General features: G+C 37.5%; 1 protein-coding gene and 1 long non-coding RNA gene across 4 annotated transcripts in view; one reads left to right on the top strand and one right to left on the bottom strand.

Annotated features, from left to right (window-relative positions):
• LOC140510230 (uncharacterized) overlaps nucleotides 1-12,611 on the top strand; it is a 203,888-nt gene that overhangs the window by 41,750 nt on the left and 149,527 nt on the right. The gene's annotated exons all lie outside the window — the stretch shown is intronic.
• The window catches only part of GPR149 (G protein-coupled receptor 149), an 81,261-nt gene that overhangs the window by 25,148 nt on the left and 43,502 nt on the right, over nucleotides 1-12,611 (bottom strand). The window lies entirely within an intron of this gene.

Here is a 12,611-nt window from a genome sequence, read left to right as displayed (position 1 = left end):
ATGGATAACTCTGAGCTTAAAGGCCTGGGAAATGAGAAGGATGGCGTGGTATCCTTGACAAAAATGAGGAATTTTGGAAGAATGCTGTATTTGGGGGGAAAGATAACAAGTTCTGGTTTGGACAAGTTGAATTTGAGATGCCTCTGGGACATCCAGTGTGAAATGTCCATTTGACAGTTGGTGAAACTCACAGTAGTAAGTTAGCCTGCTTGGTTGCCTGTTTGTCACTTCCTCACTCCTCTCCTTCCTTTCTCCATAGGTGTGTATGGCGGTGAGGCATGGTAGATAGAAAGTGGGCTTCAAAGTCAGGAAGATCCAAGTTTATATCCTGCCTCTGACACTTAATAATAGTCAGGCAACCCTAGGCAATGACTTAACCTCTTAGTGTTTAAGAAATTCTGTGAGACAAGAAATTGCAGGGAAGCTATTGACCAGCAATGGTAGAGGGAGTTTCTGCATCTGGAAATTCCCTGTATCAATTAAGTCACAGGCTCAATCCCCAGAGTTTGCATGTATGTATAGTTGTATATTCTCATTACTGTTTTTTCTTCACTTCAAATTTACGCCAGTCTTTCCACACTTCTCTGAATCTTTCATATTCATTGTTTCTTGAAGGAAAATAATATTCCATTGCATTCATATACTGCAGGTTACTTAAGCCTAATCAAGAGACTCCCACATAGCTTCTTTTATTTTTATCACAAAGTGCCATATGTACATTCACCTGTACATATGCACACTTATACCTATGTAGTATGTTGGTGTGCACTTATTCAAATAACATACATATGCATGTAAACATACACGCATTTATCTATATACCTATATCTACATATCTGTGTATCTTTATATATAAACCATGTGTCTTTGACCTCCATAGGATACTTTTGAACAACAAAAATAACATAAGCCAATTCTAAAACAACTATCAAACCACTCTTACAAGTGTGGAAGAAGGATGTACACACCTACATGCATTTGTATACATGCACATGATTATATATGCACACATGTATATGTTTGTGCACATATATACACATTAATATATTTACATGTGTATGTGCACACACATATTATTGTGGATTAGTTGTACATCTATATTGCTGTTCAATAGTTAGTTAGGTCTGACTCTTGAGGCATTAGGGTTGGGTGCTACCAGTACAATGTCATCCTTTAAATAAGAGCATCCAAAGGTCCTTGCCATCTCGTCTGGGCTTATTACATATCAGTTCCCTTCAGAAACTATATTCCAGTCAAAATGGCTTATGTATTGTACCTTTCTGTCTCCCATCAAAGTGAGTTTATGAGCTCATGCTTCAAGTATTCTCCTTTCTCTCCTCTACGTCTTAGAATTCCTAGCTTCCTACTTTATGTGCCATCCCCGCAGTGGAAGGCTTTCCTGATGTCCCTTAATTCTTAGTGCTCTCTCCCTGCTCTTCAAATTATCTTGCATGATGTGCATCTATTTATATATTGTATTTTCCCATCTGAATGCCATCTCTTTGACAGATAGGAATCATTTTCATTTTATTTCTTTTATCTTCATTTTATCTTTTACATTTTATCAATGTATCTCCTGTTCATGTTGTCATTTTTCATTCATGTCTTACTCTCCTTGATCCTAGGGTTTTCTTGGCAAAGATACTGGAATGGTTTGCCATTTCCTTCTCCAACCCATTTTACAGATAAGGAAACTGAGGCAAACAGTGCTAAGGGACTTGACCAAAGTTACATGGCTATTAAGTATCTGAGGCCAAATTTGCCTTCAGGAAGAGGAGTTTTTCTGACTTCAGGGCTAGCATTCTGTACACTACAGCACCACCAGACTGTCTATTAATATATCTCTGGTGGCTAATAAATGCACTCCCTATCACAGAGAGATGCCTCCCATAGATGCTTGGTGAATTGGACTTGACTTGAACTCTAGACTGGATCTTTTCCGTGGCAATGATAACACTTTGGCAGAGCTTATTTCTCTTTTATGTATGCATTGATTTGATATTAATAATTATAGGGTCATTGAACTATGTTATCTTTGATAATACATCTTTAAAGATATCTTGTAATATTTTGACATATGCACAAAAGATAGCTTGTTAGAAGAGACTTAAAGGTGAAATCATTCCTGCTAAGCCAGGACTGTTTCTTGTTTGTTTGATTGTTTGTTTTGTAGACAACAATCAAAAAGCCAAATGAGATTCTGTACTTTAGAACTTTCGTTCAGCTATGTGATTGTAAGATTTGGGCTACTTTAGGATGTCACTCCCTTCAAATCCTCTCTCTTTCCTGCTAATATCCTTATCCAGGATACCTACATGCTATGTGGAGATTATTGTCATAAACATTTCACATACATGGATAAGTAGACATATGGCTCAATAATTATTGCCATTTACTTGCTCTTTTTTTTTTAAATAAGAACTGGTAAATTTTTTTACATATCTCAGGTATCTTCCCCTCTGTCGTATGCCTTAAAGGATTGAGGCATCACCACCGAATTTAGGAAATGTTTTAGATTAGCTTGGACTAGAAACAAAAAGAGAAAGCATCAGTTTTCAGGTTTCTGATGAGGTTTTTATTTCTTTGAATTATTTTTCTCTTAAATCTCATTATATACTACTTACACATTTAATCCATATGTGCTGATTTTTAATAAAGAGTCATATTCTTATAGAAAAAGCAATGCTGATTAGTTCAGGTATTTTCTTACCAGTTTTGAACTTTGAGCCACAAGATCTGAGTATGAACACCATTTATGCACCTTACTATGTGTGTGATCTTTGGCAAGTCTTAATCCTTGGGACATCAGTTTCCTTATCTCAACCCAGAGGTAACTGTTCATCCATTTAAGAAAATCTACAGTGAAATGCCAAGTCATGACTCCAAACCATGTGTAAAGATTGCAACATCCCTAGATCTTAACTCTTAATTTCTTTTTCTTCCTTTTTATTATATGGCAAAGAGACATGATGCTGAAAAGAAAATGGTATTTTCCAAAACTGATTTAGGAGGCAGCCGCCAACATCTTCTCATCCCACACGGCAAATGCTATAGCAACTCTTAAAAGCATCATTACAAAGACTCCTTTTTTTTCTTTTAAAGTAACTAAAAACCCTGTTGAGGAGACCGAATTTCAGAAAAGGAATTTCCCGAGACAGTTTTAGGCATCAAGTATTACCCTTCAGAATTCACTAGGGAAATGAATCACTTGGCTGCCAAAGAAATGAGTGCTCCAAAAAAATAAATTTGTCTTATTCCTTGAGAGACATGAATGTGCATTGGGAATAGCAATCGATTAATATACAAGATAGACTCAAATGCTTAAATGAGACTTAGAAGGTAAGAGACCTGATGGGGAGCATTGTTAGTAGAGCTAGCCTCAAGCTAGCCTCAGAGCTTTTCCTAAAATTCCTTTAAATTCAACTTTCATCTAGGTTTGAGAGGCTTAGCTGTATAACACAGGGGGCTGGTCATTGTGCAGGAAAGGGGACTGAATTCAGGGTTTTGGGACCTGGCTCTGAATCCTGTCACTGCACATTATTTCCTGGGTAATCTTGGGGAAGTCATTCAAATCTATGATCTTACGAGCCTGTGAATTAGGTTCACCAATCATTCAACATTAATTGAGCGCCTACTATGTGACAAGCACATGCTAAGCACTGGGGTAACATGGGGGTGGGCTGGGACTCTAATTTTATTGACACATCCATAGTTAATATGCAAACAGACATAATAAACAGATGTACATTTATGCATATATCCTGACTATGTTTCTTTATCTTCCTCTATAGTCACTTATCTTTCCTTCTTCCTTTCTCTCTTCTTCTATCTCTGCCTCTGATTCTGTCTCTTGCTTGTATTTTCATCTTTGTAAGAAAACTCACTATCAATGCAATTTTGGTAACTGTTCTACAGTTTCAAGTCTTATCAGGTCACCTGGGAAACTGAGGCTATGTGCTTTGCCTCACGTCCCACAGCTCTGAAGTAGGTTAAATATAAAGGACCAGACTTCAGGTCCTTTCAATTTGGGAATTGTCTCTATTTGCACTTTTCCATGATGCCTCTCATTCAGATATTCAAATTAAAAAATCAGATGATTTGACCTTTGATTTTACTGATATAGGGATCTCTCAGGTAAGAAACTCCCTAAGTCTTGGAGTTTTCTAGAGCCCTGAGAGGGTCAGTGACTTTTCCAGGGTCATGCAGTCATTATATGTCAGAGGTAGGTTTGAGCCCAGGAAACCTTAGCCCAAACCAGGCCCAGAGGCTTTATGACATGCATTGTTAGAAGGAGATTTTGAATCGATTAGATCCCAGGTTCCTTTGAGGATCTGCATTTTCATTTAGGGAACTGACCAGATTTGAGTCCATGCTGGAAAGAGGTTGTTGGAAACTCATCAGAGTAGCCACTGAAAAATTGGATAAACATTCTAACCATCCTCATCTCTTCCTGTTTTATGAGGGTAGGAAGGATGTTGTGATACAACCTTGGACCTGACACCCTTTGGATTTTTGTCAGTTTTCCAGGGAACCAGATTCAGTTGTTTGAAGCCTTCCCAATGATCTTGTCTTTGGCCACAGGGATCTTTCTCCTCCTCATCCTTCCTCATCCCTGAATTCCTATTTGTGGCACTGAGCCTTCTCTGTCTTTAAGGCCCTGCAGCTAGGTTTGGCTTACTGTATCCAGGAATCTTCTGCACTCAAACCCTATTTTCCTTTCTCTCTCCTCCTACCCCCATCCCCTTTGCCACTCCCAATGTCACTGAATACCATGTCCTGGGATCTATTGCCATGTCTTGCATTTCTTTCTGTGTCCTCTTTTCAGATATTCTTGACCACAAGATTTGTGAATAAAGAAAAAAGTATACTCAAATTCAGAAATACTAGAATATGGTACACTAGTGAGATCTGAAATAAATCAACCTAGCCCAAAACTGGTTGACTTGAAAAAAATAGCTTCACTCAGATTAAATGCAATGACTGATTTTGGTCTGGGAGAACAGTGGAAAGAACATACTGCCCCTCCTCTTAATGGCTAGATGGCGAACTAAAGATTAGGGGTAATGTATTGCCTGGTAGATGCACATGTTTTTGTTTCATTTTGCCTTTTTTTCTTGCTTTCAGGATAAAGATTTAATGTAAATAGTGGAATTATAAGGAATTTTTCTGTGATATAATAATCAAAAAGCATCATTTTACTTATGGGGGCAGCCTGACAAATTTGGTAAAGTATACTAAAGTTTTCCCAGGCTTAATAGACATTCTGGTTCTCTCTGGCACATAGCAGGTGCTTAGTAAATTGTGTTCATCTTTTGTTGCCAAAGAAGACCATGCCATCAGAGAAATGATGACATGACTTGCACTTGACTTTGTTTTGAGTGAGGGATGGCTATGCAGGTCACCAGCCTCACTTCTCCTCCTGAGCTATCTGAATCCAGTGACCAGATATTCATCAGGATGACTGGAGATGACCCAGGATGCACCGGGAGATCTTAGGCCCTTTATGCTAATTTGATTAAATGACTCTTGACTGAAAGTGGCATTCCACTGTGTCTGCTATGCCCAGACAAAGATGGCACCTTCCCTTCCACCTTGGGATTCTCCTACATGGGGTGTCCATTCTTTGCATCCCAGGTTCACTCCTGTTTAATCAGGAATCCTTCCCATGTCATGTTTTTATCTATAAGCACTACATAATCCTCTCTTAGCTAACAAAATATATAACTAGACAGCATGGTATGGTGGAAAGAGTAAAAATTTGGAGTTTGAGGACTTAATTTAAAATCCCAACTCTGATGTGAATTTTTGGCTGTGTGGCTTTGGGCAAGTCACAATCCTCTGGACCTCAGTTTACCCATTCATCTTAGAAGTATTTTTAAACACCCATTTGTGCCAGACACTCTGCTAGGTACTGCTATTACAAAACCAAAGTTAAAATAATACCTGTGAAAGGGAATCTACATAATGATCACAATAAATTTGTATTCAATTTCCTTGACCTAGGTCCTTATTCCATTCTTTCCTCTCTCTGGTTTTTCTTTTTTAGAAAATTGGGGCTCATCTCTGGACCTCTGTTTATCTTGAAACTTGGGCTCTTCTTTGAGCCTATCTGAGGGGCTAACATCTTAGAAAAAAGATAGAGAAAAACATTATAGGAAGAGACAGTGGGTAGACTTATGTCTCATCTTCCTAAGCCAAAAAGGAAGAAAACAGAAAACCAGATGACTTCTGCTGTGTTTGTAGCTGCTAGCTTGTCTGATTTCTCAAATTTATAAGATGAGAACAAGAAACACATCTTTAAATAATCCATATAATAGTCTAGTGAAGATTTCACAAATCTTGTGTGCAGGAGGCAGAGAGAAAGATATTGTCAAAATACTTAGACACAGGGGGATTAAATAACTCAAAATAATATAGCAAATCAGAAATATGAACCCCAGGCTCCCTGTTCTGAGACTGGGCTGTGTTTCAGACATAAAAATGAACCTCCCATGTTTTTTTTTTTTTCCAGCAGGCAGTAGGGAGTAATATAGATAGATCAAGCTGACCTTGATTGTGACTTGAAGGTTTATGGGGCACATTTTAGCAAAATGAGGCTTTTGGGGCCAGATCTTGGGATTTCACGAAGGCCAAATAGCACTGTGTATCCCCTATTCCAGCGCTACCCCACCCCACCCCCATTTTGCACCCCTGTGGGAGGCAATTGAATTGGAGTTGAAGGAGCTCCCTGTCATTTCCAGTGATCAACCCATTTCTATTGGCAAAATGTTAGAAGGGATGGGCTTAATAATTTTCCCTTGATTTGGCTGCTTTCAGAACATTATCCAGCTTGAGCAAAGAAATAATATCAATAGTCGTACTTCAACCCTTGACCTTGATTTTTACCTGGAAATTCAAAATATTGTCCTTTAGAAAATTTGCAGCATGAAACATGAATTCAAATGTTTTCCCCTCTGAGACACTTTCTTTACTGTCTTAGCAAGAGTGGACACCATGCTTTGCTTTTGGGGATTGTAGAGGCGTCATGGGCTTGGTGCATGAAGATTGTCATTTGATGCAAGAAGATGAAATTTCAAGACATATCTGTATATTTGTGGGCAAATTATTTACCATCCCAGTGTCCCTTTTATGTTACAGTCTCAAATATTTTAATTCCTAATGGGGGCAGTTCCCTACATTGGTAAAGTTATAGGTTTGAGCCCCCAAGTTCCCTTACAATAAAAAGAATGAGAAATGGATGCACTCTGGTTCTATCTAGTGACATCTCCAACAAGGGTCACTTCCCTAGGCAATAGCTATGGTTACATCTTCTCTAAAATAAAGAGGCTAGGCTTAATGACATCTATGGTTATGGGAAAAAGAACCCAGGCTTGGGAATCAGAAGAAATGGGTTCTAATTCCATCTCTGACTTTGCCAAGTTGTTTAATCTTCCTGGGTCTCAGTTTCTTAATCTGTAAAATGACTATAAAATTAGGCTGGACTAGCATGTGTGGTCTTTTCAGTGCTCTGCTAATGACTGCATGATCTTCCACAGTTGGAAGAGTAGTCTAGTTAAGTTTGGAAAGATTTACCACCAGATCATTCATAGGACACGATTTAGGTAAAGGGACTTTTTCCTCTTGGTGTTCCCTACACTGATCAAGTCACCAGCTATTTAAGGTGAAGAAACAGACTTTTATATTTAAAAAAAGCCCAGTGGTTGATTTGGGTGCATTTTTGCTTCAATAGCTCCATACCTAAATCTTAGATTCTATAAACACTATGTTTTAGAAAACTGATTCCATTTTACAAGGATTTTCTTTTCAGCAAACTTGATTGTATATTATCATCACCTCACCACAGGGCTTTTCTGTCCATATTAAATCTGAACGAATCCCTGTCTAGAATGTCCTCTGGTCATGCTGTCTAGTTGAAACTAGGACATTATTTTTCACCAGAGGATTTGATGTGCCAAGACATTAATTTTTTAACATGCTGAAAGACTCTTAATGCTGAAAGTTACCATGAAATAAATCACATTATTCTCATAATTCGAGTACCATCATGGCAGTCAGGCTAAACAAAGATTTTAAAAGATTAATTATGCAGTAATTGCTTGTGCATTCAATTAAATCACTCAATGTTCCCTATTATGAAAGTAAACAATGAAACTCTGCCTTCATTACTCATACCTCAGCTTCGCAACCTTTAGTCGCTGAAAGTGACTTCTGCCACGATCCCCATCTGGGTTGGTTGTAAAGACTTCCACATATCCAGTCTTCAGTTCTCCTAAATTGTGATTTAGTGATTCATCTTCCCCATTATGTGTTTCCACAAAGTTTCCTAGAACATAGTTTTTCTACCTTTATAGGATAACATTAACTATTTGGGGATATAGCCAAAGAGAACAGAGTGAGACTACTGAGACTCAACCCAGAGGAGAATAAACCTTCATAGAAATATATATCATAGAAATCCACGAGAATGAAACAGTATTTTATATAAAGAAATAAATCTGTCATAGGTTTTGCTTTCAGGACAAAACTTAAATTTCGTTCAACAACATATGTTTACTCAACAAACCCTTTTATTTTTCTTACCGTCTACTGTGTAAAAGGCACAGAGATTGGCACTGGGAGTAGAGTACAATGAATGGAAAGAAAATATACAAAAATGAGTAAGATGCAGCCCTTGACCTCACAGAATTTATAGCTCATAGGAGAAGTGAAATGCACACAAATGACTGTAAAGAAGGTAGAATTAGAAAGTTTTGCAAGAAAGATCCATTCCAAGTATATACAATGTCACTGGAAAGGAATAAACATTTATAAAGAACCTACAATGCTTCAGGAATTATGCTAAGCCCCTTCTGAGCAGAACATAGTGGGGGATATATTTAGAGGATGCTCAATAGCCCAATTTGTCTAGATTGTAGAGAACATGGAGAACATGTGTGAGAGTGGGTCAGCAGGGTGTGATGATGCCAGCTTGTGGAAGACCTTATGTAAACACATTTTAGACTTTGCCCTGGCTGCCACATATGAGGAAGGATCATTGTAAACTGGAAGAAAACATGGTATTCAGAGGAGGGTGACAAAAAGGATGAAGTATCTGAAGACTGGTTGAAAAACTAAGGGAGTGTTCAGATTAGAAGAAAGAAATGTGGAGAGCGGAAAAAGATGGAAACTGCTTTCATGTATCTGAAAGGCTGTCTTCTGGAAGAACATTTAGATTTGTTTTGCAAGGTCCCAGAGGGCATAAATGGGAGTAAAATGTGGAAGTTGCAAAGAAAACTATTTAGGTTTGATACAAGTAACAATTAAAGCCTACCAAAAGCAGATTAAGCTAAAAAGTCAGAGATGGTGGCTTTTTTTTTATTAGAAGACTTTAAGTCAGGGCTAGCTGGCCACTTGCCTATATTATAGAGGGAATTAGGGTTGACATACCAGATGGCTGGACTGTATGGTCTATAAAGTTCCTCACAACTCTATGATTCAGCGGAGAATACATTTTGAGCAGGGGAATGGGATACAGTTAGAATTATACATAAAGAAAATGAGTTTGGTGGAAGAATGGAATGTAGATTGGTGGAGGACGTGATTGATTGTAAGAAGACAAGTTAGGAAGTTATGCCAATAGTCCATGGAACAAGGATATTAACAGAAAAAAAAAACAGAAAGGAAGGGATAGATGTGAAAGATGTTGTAGAGACAATCAAAAGAACCATACAACTGATTTTATTGAGGGAAGGAATAGGAAAGCTGGTAGCTTTTCAGATTGCAAACATGAGAGATGAGGGTTGTTGTTGTTTGTGTGTGTGTGTGTGTGTGTATGCATGTGTGTATGTGTATATGTATATGCATGTGTGTGCATGTGAATGTGTGTGTGTGTGTGTGTGTGCGCCATGGATAGAATACAAAGTTTGAAAGAGAGACAAGTTTTTAGGGAAGATAAGTTTTGTTTGGTACTTCAGGAGTTTGAGATTCTGGTGGGACAATCATGTGGAGATACGCAGTATACAGTTAGAAACATAATATAGAGATCATGAAAGCACAGGGCTTGAGATACAGGTCTGGGAAATCTGGACAGAAACTACATCTGAAATGATAGAATGAATGAGATTGTTAGAGGAATGGGTATAGAGAAAAATTCAGTCAACGAGCACTCATTAAGTACCTACTCTGTCAGAAACTGTTCTAATAAATAAATGCTGCTGATACAAAGAAAGAAAAAAACAGTTCCTGCTCTCAATGAGTTCACATTCTAATGGGGCAGACATCATGTAAATAACTAGGCATATACAAGTTATATAGAGAGGAGATGGAAAGCAATCTTAGAGGGGGTAAGTATTAACAGTGTGTGCGTGTGTTTGTGTGTCTATGTGTGTGTGAATGCATGTTTATGTGAGTAGAGGGGAGGAAGACCAGGAAAGCTTCTCACAGAAAGTGAGATTTCCACCGAGTCTTAAAGGAATCCAAGAAAGTCAGGAGATAGAAATGAGGAGGTAGAGAATTCCAGGCTTGTAAGATAGCCAGTTCAAAGGCACAGAGATGGGAATTGAGTTTTGTGATTGAAGAACATTAAATGGGCCAGTGTAACCAGATCTTGCAGTACATAGAAACAACAAATGTATAAGAAAACTAGAAAAAGTAAGAAGGGGTCAGATTATGAAGGGTTTTTAATATCCAAAAAAAGGATTTATGTTTGATCCTATAAGTAATAGGGAGCTCATTGGAACTTACTGAGCAAATGATATCAAGATTGCCCATGCTTTAGAAAAATCACCAAAGCAGGTAATGGGAGGATTGATTAGAGAGGGGAGAGTTTTGAGGTAGAAAGACCAGTTAGAAGACTTTGGCAATAGTCCCAATGAGTTATGATGAAAGCTTGAACTGAGGAGGTGGCTGTGTTAGTGGGGAGAAAGGTACATATAGGAGAGAGGCTGTACAGGAAGTAACAAAGTTTGGCAATGAATTGGATATAGGTAGTGAATGAGAGTGAGAAGTTGAAGATGGTAATGAGATTGGGAGCCTAAGTGACTGAGAGGATGACCATTCTCTTGATAGTTATAGGAAAACTTAGAAGAGGGAATGATTTGTAGGAGAAAACCATGAGGAATACCAGCAAAGGGGAAAAAGAAGGAGCAGTTAAACAAATAGGATTGAGTAAAAGATATTGTATTTTTCAATTAGGAGGTCAGTAGTGACTTTGAGAAAGTAGTCTAATGTTTATGTGGTGATGAAATTACATACACACACATAATTTGTTCAATGAATACATGTCTGTTTCTCTATAATTTATTTGCTATTTGTTACAGTAATGAATTTTTTGGGGGGGGAAGAAAGGAAGGAAGTATGTGAACCACAATGGTAGTGATATAAGGACACTGAAAAATGTCTGAAAAATTCCTACCATTCCTTAAAATTCTTATCATTTTAGTTACTTGAGATCATTGTTAAATGAAAAATATTTATAAGCAGAAAATATAATCGCTGATATTTATGATATTTTAGGGTGGATAACATACTTTATACATATTTTCTCATTTAGGTATCATACAAACAAGCCTAACAAGTAGCTATTGTAGCTATTTTCATCCCTGTCTGACAAATGAGTAAAATGAGGTTCAGAAAAATTAAACAATTTTGCCATGGCTATATAGCTTGGGTATGATATGTGATGCCATGTGATGATATGTGAGCCAGTCTAATGCCAAATTCTCTAAGCTATTATTACAATATTTTACTTCTCTAGAAAACTTTAAGCTGATGAGAACAGGAGATAAAGATTCAGGTGTCAAAGATTAGAAAGGACTAAAGTTGAACTTGGCAGATAGGCAATAAATGGTGAATAGTGACTTGCTGACAAAAAAATCATTTATTAAGCACTTTCCACTGTGATAACTACAAGAAGAGGCAGACCTGAGCTTCAAGGAATTTCACTTTCTCAAGGAAAGACCATGGAAATTGAAACAATGACTTGGGAAAGAGTATTTTCATCTTGGAAGTCATAGCTATGGGAAATGAAATAATGGGGCAGTTACACACCAAATATCTTCAGCAAGCTAGACACCTGGATTGTTAACTACAATGTACATAGAAGGAGAAGAGAAGAAAAAACTCATAGAAGAAAAAAACACAGAGAAGGCAAACTCTGAGAAAGGAGATAGCAACAAAACCCATGTTCTCTCAACAAAGGAACTAAATATGGGTAACAAGCAGTGAATCATAGGATCACACACACATGTGCATACACACACATATATATGTGTGTATACACATATACATATATGTGTGTGTAAGATACAGTATATTCATGTAATATATGCATAATGTATTTTACATTAGTATATACACAGTGTATAAGAAGATCAATAACCTTCTGAAGAAATCCAAGAACTGGATGGGCAAAGGATACTGGAAACCATGTCCACAGGACAACAATGAAAGCAGATACAGCAGCTGGTAATATTGCTTTGAGGTAAATTACAGAAAAATAAATGAAGAGTTCAGGAAACTGATCAGAAGCCTGGCACCAAGGCATGACATTATAGTGATTAGCACTGCAATTATCTAAACCATTTTGGGTGTTCTATCTTTGTCCAAAGAATAGGAATTAACAATTTTTTGAC

Source organism: Notamacropus eugenii, chromosome 6 (assembly GCF_028372415.1).
Source record: "Notamacropus eugenii isolate mMacEug1 chromosome 6, mMacEug1.pri_v2, whole genome shotgun sequence".
Lineage (NCBI taxonomy): Eukaryota > Metazoa > Chordata > Mammalia > Diprotodontia > Macropodidae > Notamacropus > Notamacropus eugenii.
This window is presented reverse-complemented; position numbering and strand designations above follow the sequence as displayed.